Source organism: Leopardus geoffroyi, chromosome A3 (genome assembly GCF_018350155.1).
Source record: "Leopardus geoffroyi isolate Oge1 chromosome A3, O.geoffroyi_Oge1_pat1.0, whole genome shotgun sequence".
Taxonomy (NCBI): domain Eukaryota; kingdom Metazoa; phylum Chordata; class Mammalia; order Carnivora; family Felidae; genus Leopardus; species Leopardus geoffroyi.
In genome coordinates this window covers 24445510-24455112 of record NC_059336.1, presented here as the reverse complement: position 1 = coordinate 24455112, position 9603 = coordinate 24445510, and the positions used below count along the sequence as shown (strand labels likewise).

At 46.7% G+C, this 9603-nt stretch overlaps 1 pseudogene; it reads left to right on the top strand.

The window, feature by feature from the left end:
• Positions 1–2056: 2056 nt before the first annotated feature.
• LOC123579585 lies at positions 2057–2965 on the top strand (annotated as a pseudogene).
• Positions 2966–9603: the final 6638 nt, after the last annotated feature.

Sequence of the window (9603 nt, the reverse complement as noted above, 5' to 3'; positions counted from 1 at the left end):
TGGAGAAGAGAGTGAAGGGGTAAGAACTGGAAATGAAAGCGTCCGGTATCTTTCCTGTCCCTTTCACTCACTCATTCGATTATCGTGGGTAAGCCCTTCCCCCTCGTCCACACTTCAGTTTCCTCATCTGTAAACTTAGCACGCTAGATTATCTGTAAATAACCATTCCATGCAATCCCATTACAGGTAGAAGGGTTTCTTCTCCCACAAGAAGGTACATTTTAAAAAATGTGTATTTATTTATTTTGAGAGAGAGAACAGGTGCACGAGAGAGTGCGTGCATACACAAGTAGGGGGAGGGGTGGAGAGAGAGGGAGAGAGAATCTTAGGCAGGCTCCAAGCTCAGCTGGGAACCTGACTCAGAGCCTCAACGCAGGATCACAACTTGAGCCGAAATCAAGAGTCAGACATGTGACAGACTGAGCCACCCAGGCACCCCAGGAAGACACATTTCTTTTTAAGACCCATAAGTAAGGTCCTACCCCCGACAGAGACCCAGAGAATTCCTCTGGAAGACAAGGAGAATACAATCCATACAAAACGAGACAAGTAGATGGAAAACAAGCAGGAAGGCCCAGGTAAGTTCAGGAATTAATCAATAAATATTTACAACCTATTCAGGATCTCTATCCCTAGCTTTTCTACCCGAAGATCCCATTGGTAGACTCATGGCTTGAATCAAGGGAATCAGGCCAGGAGGGTTTTATGGAGTAGAAGGAGTTCTGAGGACCTCAGAGAGCAGGTCATGGTGAAGGGCTGAGGCTGTCATTCTGGGCCCAGAGGTTGGGTGAGTAGAAAATCAAGGGAAAGGGTGGTAGGAAGAGCTTGGTCAGAGAATGAGTCAGTATCTTTCAAAGATCCCATACTCCATAATCCAAATACTCCCATAAGCCAAATAAATCCCAGGGCCCCACATGGCCCAGGCTTAGCCTCCAATGTCACATTCAAGAACTGCCGTGTAAAGAATAAATTGTTGAAAACAAAGCAAATGATCAGCTACAGGGAACTGATTGGACAACTTCAGTCTATCCATACTATGATATAATGTAATACTATGTGGTTATTAACAAAGAATGAAGAAGTACTATGTACTATTAGGGTCTGATCTCCATGTTACATTGTTAAGTTAAAAAAAGCAAATTTCAGGGCATCTGGGTGGCTCAGTCGGTTGAGCGTCTGACTTCGGCTCAGGTCATGACCTCGCAGTTCGTGAGTTCAAGCGTCGCGTCAGGCTCTGTGCTGACAGCTCACAGCCTGGAGCCTGCTTCAGATTCTGCGTCTCCCTCTCTCTCTGCCCCTTCCCCGCTCATGCTCTGTCTCTCTCTGTCTCTCAAAAATGAATAAAACATTAAACATTTTTTTTTATAAAAAGCAAATTTCAGGGGTGCCTGGGTAGCTCAGTCGGTTAAGTGTCCAGCTTTGGCTCAAGTCATGATCTCACAGTTCATGAGTTTGAGCCTGCATTGGGCTCTGTGCTGACAGCTCAGACCTGGAGCCTGCTTCAGATTCTGTGTCTCCCTCTCTCTCTGCCCCTGCCCCACTCACACTCTGTCTGTCTCTCTCAAAAATAAATAAACATTAAAATAAATTTTTAAAAAAGCCAATTTCAGAACAGTATGCACAGCTCTCGTTTGTGTTCAAAATGGGGTGATCACATATACATATACGTACATACATATCCATATGTATAGGTAAAGAATATTTCCAACACTTCACACAAGAAGCTGGGTAACAGCAGTCACCCCTAAGGAGCAGAAGTTGATTGGAGGGTGCTGGGGTTAGAAATGAGAAGGAAACCTATATCCTTTTATTCTCTAGGCTTTTGAATTACGTGCATTTTAATCTATTCAGAAATGAATGAAAATGTATTAAATCCAAGAACAACAGTCCAGCTCCCGAAAGTAATTTTAAAATGGCTCTAGGCTTGTGGCCAGACAACCCCTCATGGCCAGGGCTGCTGCTTGTGCTTGGGTGGGGTGTGGTGCCCCCACCCCACCTCCCTCTTCCCCCACCCCCCCCCACCCCCCAGCACACACCCCCACCCCGGGTCAGGAAGATGGTGAAGTATTTCTGGGCCAGAGCTTGCTTGCTCCACAGTTCCTGGGACCAAGTATTGGCTGCCTTCTGGCAGCAGCACCCGAATCCCTATAGCAAACATGTCTTGACCGAAGACGGAGTGCACCAGGAGGTGGCCCCTGACCCAGTGTCTCCTGACCAAGACCAACAGGATGCCCTGCTGGGCAGAGCGACTGCTTCCTGCCAGTGTTGCTCCCTCGGTGTACATCCTGGAGGATTCTATTGTGGACCCACAGAACTAGACCATGACCACCTTCACCTGGAACATCAACCAGGCCCAGCTGCTGGTGGTGGAAGAACTATGTGTTTACTGTGTGAACTCTGATAACAGCGGCTGGACCAAAATCCGCTGGGAAGCCTGGGTCTCCTCCAGCTTATTTGGTGTCTCCAAAGCTGTCCACGAATTTGGCCTTGCCTGGTTCAAGAGCAATTGTGACCAAGACTAGGAAGGGCTTTGAATACATTTTGGCCAAGCTGCAAGGTGAGGCCCCTTCTGAACCCCTTGTTTTTTTTTTTTTTTTGTTTGTTTTTTTTTTTAAATTTTTTTTTTCAACGTTTATTTATTTTTGGGACAGAGAGAGACAGAGCATGAACGGGGGAGGGACAGAGAGAGAGGGAGACACAGAATCGGAAACAGGCTCCAGGCTCTGAGCCATCAGCCCAGAGCCTGATGCGGGGCTCGAACTCACGGACCGCGAGATCGTGACCTGGCTGAAGTCGGACGCTTAACCGACTGCGCCACCCAGGTGCCCCTGAACCCCTTGTTGAGACAGCCAAGGAAGCCAAGGAGAAGGCAAGGGGGACGGCACTGGCAGCTACAGAGGAGGCCAAGGACCTTGCCAGCAAGGCCGCCACCAAGCAGCAACAGCAGCAGCAGCAGTTTGTGTAGCTAGCCCAGACCCTGGTGTGGTAAGACACCTGACCACCCTGCTCAAATCCCTCCACATTTTCCCTCTTGTGCTTTATTATTAAAAGTCAGCCTCCAGCCCTTTCTATTGTCTGGGTGGTGGGTTGGGGATGGGAGTCCCGTTTGGCATTTACAGTGCACCAGGCCCGTTACCCATGTCTGAGTAGGGCCTGCTCATTCCCACATGAGGCAGTTGATGACGGGCACAGAGAGGTGCAGTGACTTGTCCAGGATCACAGACAGAATGCAGGTGCAATGGTAAAAAATGCTAGACTGTAAGCTCCATGAGGGCAGGGACCTTTGTTGCATTCTCTCACGTGTCCTAAGTACCTGGAACAATACCTAACACAAAACAGGCACTTTTTTGTTGACTTAAAAAAAATGACTCTAATATTTATTTATAATTCTTGAAAGACATCAAAGGGTCTGTAATCCAGGTCAACACTCTTCAGAATCTCCTGTGTTCTCATTAACCCTCTCAAGCCACATTGTTGCCTCTCAGTGCCCCTCACTCACCAAACTTGTCACTTTCCATCAAAAATTGTCCCCCGAGGCCCTTTCCCACAGCTTTGCTTTTCTTTTTCCTCCCCACCTTACCATTCAGTGTCTGTCATCCTGTTATCCTACTTTTGTGTCTCACACATACACACACACACACACACACACACACAAAGCAGTCAGACAAAATAAAACTCTCCTTAGAAAATCATGGGCAGAAGACAAGAAAGCAGACAAAGGAATTCCCCATTAATGCCCTCATTGTACAGAAACAGAGACCCACAGAGGGACAGAAAGTCACCCCAAATTACATAGCAAGTCAGAAACAGAGCCAAGACAAAGGTGCAGGGCTCCTGATTTGAAATCATATTCCAGGCCATTCAACCCATTTGTCCCACGCAAGCTTCTACTCATCCTTCAAAGTGTACCTCAGATGCCCTGTCTTCCCTGAAGCCTTCCTTGAATCTCCCTCTCTCTTTTTTTTTTTTTTTTTGGATTCCCCTAGCATCTTGTCTTACCCACTGTCGTAGCCCCTATCTCCCTGTTTTATAATGTCTCTGATTATATTTCTGCTTACACTGAAAGAGATTCTCAAGTATAGAAAAGGCATCTGTCTCCCAGAGAGTAACTAGTCATTACTGAGTGTGATGAATTGAAAGTGTATAATGCTCTAAGAGACAGGCAGACAATATGTTTTGGGGGCTGTGAGAAGGGAGAAGTTATTTCTTCCCAAAGAGATCTTGGACAGCTTCCTGGAAGAAGTGCCTTTTGGCTGATATATACCTAGAGTTGCATCCCACATATTGAAGTTACTTAATTTCAAGTATATGACTTTGGCAAAAGAAAAAAAGATAGAAAAAAATGAGGTTTTCCCATTTGTGACACTATTATGAGTTTTACAAAAATATTTGCACGAAGACAAAATGTACTAGTTGGGGGCACCTGGATGGCTCAGTTGGTTAAGCATCTGACTTCAGTTCAGGTCATGATCTTGCAGTTTGTGAGTTTGAGCCCCACACTGGGCTCTACACTGACAGTGAAGAGCCTGCTTGGTATTCTCTCTCTTTCCCTCTCTCTTTGGCCCTCCCCCACTTGCTCTCTCTCTCTCTCTCTCTCTCTCTCTTTCTCTCTCTCTCTCTGTTTCTCTCTCTCAAAATAATAAATAAACTTTAAAAATACCTTTACAAAAAAGACAAAATGTACTCGAGTAAGATTAGTAACTCATGCTGCCTCTTGATTTTCATGCAAAAAACTTTTTGAACACATGTGTAGAAGTCTTCTATAGTTGTGTTACAAACTTCCACTAACTTAGGGGCTCAAGACAGCACTTACTTATTAGCTACAGTTTTATTAGTCAGAAGTCCAGGCACAGCTCATTTGGGTTCTCTGCTCAGGGACCCACAGGGTGAAATTGAGGTGTTGACCACCGTGTCCTCATCTGAAGACTCAAATAGGGAAACTTTTTCTTCCAGGCTCCCTCAGGTTGTTGGCAGAATTCATTTCCTTGCAGCCATATTATTAAGATCCTTATTTTATTGCTATCTGTTATCTGGGGGCTGCTCTCAGCTTCTAGAGGCTCCTCTTGGGTCCTTGCCATGTGGCCCTCTCCAAAACATGGCAGTTTGCTCCTCCAAGGCCAACATGGGAGTGCTGCTTGAGAAAATGATTTTATGTTAGGTAAAGATACTGTAAAATTTTCACACATAGGCTTTATAATTTTTACACTATTTATTATTATATGTGCACAGATGTACATCCAATATTTCTATACACTGCTATATATACAGAAACATGATCTTGGGCCTCAGCAGTCTGAGACTCAATTTCCTCATCTGTAAAACGGGGATAGAAACGCTGTCCATCCTGGAGTGTGACAGGCATACAGTAAATGCTCAATAAATATAAGCTGCCAATTACATTAATAAAGAATAAAGAGGGTCTAGACACATGGAGATTAGGTAGGGGGAGAGGGACGGGCCCCCTAGGAAGAGGAAACTGCGAGAGCAAAATCCTGGAAGCAGAAAAACTGGTGGTAGCTTGGAGTGTGATCATTTGCATGGTGTGTGTGTGTGTGTATGTGTGTGTTGACGGAGAAGGCCAAATGAGTGGGTGAGGGCAGCTTCACTCACCCCTCGAGTCAGTACTTACTGAATGTTTACTGTGTACCAAGTACCGTGAGAGCATGCCTGGTCTGCCGTGTGAATTGCAGCCTAGAGATGGTAGGGAGCCAAGGAGGAGCTATGAGCAGAAAAGGGCGGTGGTCTGAGCTGCAGGGAGCCCATCTGCTCCTAGAAGAGTGGCTGCCTCAGCAGGGGGGAACCTCATTGTCTACTTTCTCCTTCCCAGCCTCAAAGCTGGCGGGATGCCACCATTTCCTTTCAAAAGTTCTAAATGTGGGAATTCATGCAGGGCATTCACACCACAGCAGCTCACTTGGGTAATTGTCTACACTCAAACATACCCAAGGAACTCCAAAGTCACCACCCCAACCTCAAATCATGGGCAGGTGGACTAAAACCAAGCCAGGCATTTCACTTCCTGTCACCTGCCTCCTCTTCCTGAAATGAATCCTGTCCTGACTATTCCTTCCTCCAGGGAGGACAAACAGACACAAAGGATGCCTGAAGGTTGGGACTGGAGATACCGTTTAGGAAGCATGAGGCCAGCCACTTTGCAGATGGGAAAACTGACAAAGAAAGTGATTTACCCAGGAACCCAGGCAGTGAGCCCAGGATAGAACCAGGACTGAAATTTGGATTTACTGACAATCAGGCCAAGGTGTTCACACACACACACACACACACACACACACACACACACACCATCCTCAATTTAAACACCTCTGAGTTGGACAACAAACCTATCTGAATAGAAATTCTGGATATATGGCTCCTGGTTAAGGTATAGAACATTTGGTTTGGGAGGAGTTTGGGGATTATGTCTGCCCTAGTTGGCTTTACCAATTAAATTTTTTCCCGTCTCTGTCCCAGTTTCTTGTACCAGTAAAATGGAAAGAAAATTATTATCTACATAGAGGGTTGTTGTGAAGATTAAATTAATTATTGACATGGGTAAGGACTTAGAATAGTACCTGGCACATAGAAATCCCAATAGTATCATAATTAATCTTCTCATTTAACTGTAGTTCTGGGACTAGTGGAGGGCAGGGAAGGGCTATGCTTCTGAGTGATCAGGACTCCTGATTTTGACTCAGATTCCAAGCTACCCTGTGGTCTTTGTCTCAGCCTTGCTGTCTATCTGAGAGGGGAAAGGGAGAAGGGGTGAATGGTGAGGCAGTTCTCCAGCGGGCTCATATCTTCAAGTACACACAAGGTCTGTGAAAGACACACCCAGGCTGACACATCTGACACATCTTTGTCCTTTGAAGTGGGGGGCCCCAAGCCATTGGTGAGGCCCCAGGGTTTGGTGAGGGCAAGCCTCAGGCCCAGACAGGAATAGAAGGATGGCCTCTTGACCTCCAATCCTGGAGCCCATAAAACTGGGAAGGGGCTTATATCTGAGCAGGGATTGGATGGGTATGGGCATCTGTTAACTCCGTGGGTGTGAGTTCATGTGCATGTGTGTATGTTCGTACACGGATGCCTCCATGTGTGTGTGAAGACATCCATGTCTATCCAGCAATGGCAGTCTCTAATTGGAAATAAGTCTCCAGGATTACCCCCAGCATGGTGCCCACTGCCTCTTTTTACAACCTTCAGGTCCAGACCAGGGTCCCAGAATACTAACCTCCCCCACTCCTTTGCCACCAGGTTCAATAGATAGCTCTGCTGGTCCACAATTCTAAGCAGGTAACTTGACCTCTCTGTGCCTGTGTGCCTCAGTTTCTCCACCTGTAAGATGAGGAGTTTGGATGAATTAAGATCTGAGGTGTCCTCCAACCCTGATAATAAATCTACAGTGCAGAGGGATGGGTCCTAGGGGTTTCAGGAGAGGATACCGCTACTTCCATGGGTACCTCTGTTTCTACAGAGAAATGGAAGACTGGGATCTGCCCTAGTAGCCTGTACATGGGGTTCAGCCAAAGCTGGGAGCAGAATCTAGCTCATCAGAGTGTATGCCAGAGGCCCCTTCCCTGGGCTTGAGAAATGAAAATCCCGTGCCCAACAGAATGCTCCCTACACCAGGGTCCAGGATCCAGGTGAAGATTCCTATACCAGCCACCCTTCTTGAGCTGTAAATGCTGAGCTTTTGATTGGAGTCTACTCTGCCAGTCCCAGCATAGGCTGGGTGGGGGTAGTATATGGACAGAGATTACGCCCTTGGGATGCCAACCATCCATTTAGGAACACACACACACACACACACACACACACACACACACACACATTTAGTCATCACTACCTCTTGTTTATTGAATAAATGACTGTCCATCAAAGTAGCTCTGGACACATGGGTGGGGAAGGCTACCTGGAGGAAGAAGGTGTGAGTAGAGTCCTGAAGACAGAAAATATATGCATTCACAAAGGCCTGAAGAGGGCATTCCCTCAAGAGGGAAACAGCTTGAGCAATACCACAACTGTGGGAGAGTGTTAAGGAGACAGGAATTTGACATTAGCATAAGCTGCATACAGGAGAAATGGGGATGAAGCCGGAGAGAGCTAGGACTGTTTCATGGAAGGCTGAACAAATTAACAAATGCTGTGTTAAGGGGTGTGATACGTTGGGAGCCACAGAAGTTTTTAGAAGAGGCAAATGGTGTGATGAGAGAGGAGTATTAGGGATTATTTCGTTTAAGTCAGCAAGGAGGTCAAGAGAGGATATGAAGTTAGCAGGAAGTAGATGCAAAGAGCAGAGGTTCGGGGTTGCACAGAATGACACTTTGGGGACACCACTCCAAGGGCCAAAACACTGCTGCTCCTCCCCCCAGAAGCTTCTGGGTTTTATTTCCTGGCTCCTCCTAGTTGCTAGGGCTGAGGAGTCCCTCTGGAGTTTCAGACTAGGCTGGGGCAGGATTTTATCAGTAGAGCATGAAGCTCTGGCCTAGCTCACTCCCTGCCTCCTGTTGGGCCAGATGGGCAGCTCTCAGACCCACCCCCACCAGCCCTGCTCTACTGAGAGAGGACCCAGAACCTCCAGCCCTGGAGGTTCAGAGGATGTGTATTTGTGGTCTCACCTCAGGTATTTCCCAGGCCATTGGGAGAGACAGGGTCTAGAACATGGGTTTGGTAGAATCCTGAGGGTAGAGAATTTGAAAGAATCTCTAGATGCTTGGACATGATAATTTGACAGAAAAAAAAATTGAGGCCCACAGAGGTAACATGACTTCCTTGAGGCCACACAGCAAGTTTGAAGCAGTCAGGACTAGGCCTAGGTTTCCCTGGGGAGGCTGAAGCACTCTGGGGTTTGGACAATCTGATGCATGTGGAGAGTGAAGAGGGTTGGGGCCAGGAACTATGGTTTCAGATCCTGGTTCTGCTATTTACCATAGCTTCGCAACCTGTAGGAAGTCAGGCTGAGTCTGTGTCCTCAAATGGAAAATGGGGAGAATACTCACCTTTTGGGGTTGTTGTGAAAATCAAAACACATATAAAGTGTTATAGAGTACAATTGGTGCCTGGCACTCAGTGTTTAGTAAATGTCAGTTAGTGGTCTGGCAGTGGCAATACTAGGTACTCAATAAATGTTTGTTGAATGCATAATTGAAAATTAATCCACATACTAACAGTGAGATTTGCGAGCCTGTAAATTCCCCTGTGTGTAAATCAGACCTAATAATCCTTGTCCTGTCAGCCCTGGTAGCAATGTGGATTAAATAAAGCATAAATGTTCCAGTACAGAGCCATCTCCAGATGGGCTATTCAGTCCAGGGCAATTCCTCTTCAAGTCCCATTCTGAAAAACTTCCCGTCAATCGAGCCAATTCCTCTACATTCCTGGGTGCTCCCCTGGAACCAGGGAAAGGGATGTCCCTTACCTCCCAAGCCTGCCAGGCTGAGGAAAAATAGAGCGGGGAAAGCAGAGAATGTGAAGGGGTGAGGTGAGAGAAGAGGGAAGGTTGATGGGAAGAATGGACGTGCACGGACGTGGAGTTGAGAAAAGAGTACGGATTAGGGGACTTGGAGAGAGGATCCCTGTGGAAGGATATGGGGGACAGTGGGCTAG